Here is a 1,353-nt window from a genome sequence, read left to right as displayed (position 1 = left end):
AGGCAGGAGCAGAGTCCAGCCGACACCGCGGCCCCGGGGACGGGAGGAGGGGGGCCGGCGCCTGCGGCCTGGACACCTGGGGCCCCGACGCCCTGGGGCCCCAATGCTGTGGGTCCTGGACACCTGGGGCCCCGACGCCCTGGGGCCCCGACGCTGTGGGTCCTGGACGCCTGGGGCCCCGATGCTGTGGGGCCCCGACGCTGTGGGTCCTGGACACCTGGGGCCCCGACGCTGTGAGTCCACATGCCTGGGGCCCCACACTGGGGGTCCCCGATGCCATGGGTCCTAGACAGCTGGGGCCCTGACGCTGTGGGTCCCCAACGCCCAGGGCCTTGATGCTGTGGGGCCACAACACCATGGGTCCCGACGCCATCAGGCCCTGATGTCTGGGGTCCCCAACGCCGTGGGGCCTGGACACCTGGAGTCCCCAGTGCCATGGGGCCCTGACACCGTGGGGCCCTGACGCCCTGGTCCCCAACACCCGGGGTCCCCGACGCCGTGGGGCCCTGACACCCGGGTCCCCAACGCCATGGGGCCCCGACGCCTGGGTCCCCAACGCCGTGGGGCCCCGACACCTGGGTCCCCGACACCGTGGGGCCCTGACACCCGGGTCCCCAACGCCGGGCGCTGGGTCCCGCTCAGCCCCGCGGCTGCACTCGCTGCTCCGGGCGCAGGGCCCAGGCGTCCGGGGGCCCCTGCGGCGGCGCGTGGCGCTCCGGCCCGCCAGATCCCAGCTTCTCGCGCCGGCCCGTGCCCAGCGCCGGCCCCGGATTAGCAGCTAAGAGGCTTTGGGGCCGGGGGGTTGGGGGGCCGGGCGGCTCCCACGGCCAGGTCGGGCGGGAAGGCGCTCGGCAGCCGCAGGGCCGGGGCGGCGCAGGCAGTGTGCAGCCCCGCACACGCGTGTGCGCCCGGGGGCCGGCGCGTGTTGGGGCGGGAGGCGCGAGCAGCTGGGGCACACGTGGGCACAGCTGCACGAGTGTGGGCAGGGCTGGCATGCACCAGTGCACACGCGTGTGCCAGGCACCGGGTGCACGGTCACGCACCAGGACATGGTGCACACACGTGTGCCAGGCACCAGGCRCACAGGGCTGGCACAGGGATGTGCATACAAGGGCCTGGGGCGCACTGGGGCGCGGAGCACGTGTGTGTGCACCCGCGGAGCAGGGGCACACRCGTGTGCCCCCGCAGGGCCGGGACAGGCCAGGGTCGGATCCCCAGGGCCCCGCCGCTCCCTCGGCCCCTGTTTGCTCGGCGCGGCCGGGCCAAGGCAGGAGCAGAGTCCAGCCGACACCGCGGCCCCGGGGACGGGAGGAGGGGGGCCGGCGCCTGCGGCCTGGACACCTGGGGCCCCGA

This window comes from Rhea americana, unplaced genomic scaffold (genome assembly GCF_003343005.1).
Source record: "Rhea americana isolate MKP2758 unplaced genomic scaffold, rheAme1 scaffold_891, whole genome shotgun sequence".
Lineage (NCBI taxonomy): Eukaryota > Metazoa > Chordata > Aves > Rheiformes > Rheidae > Rhea > Rhea americana.
Note: the sequence above shows the minus strand (reverse complement) of the source record.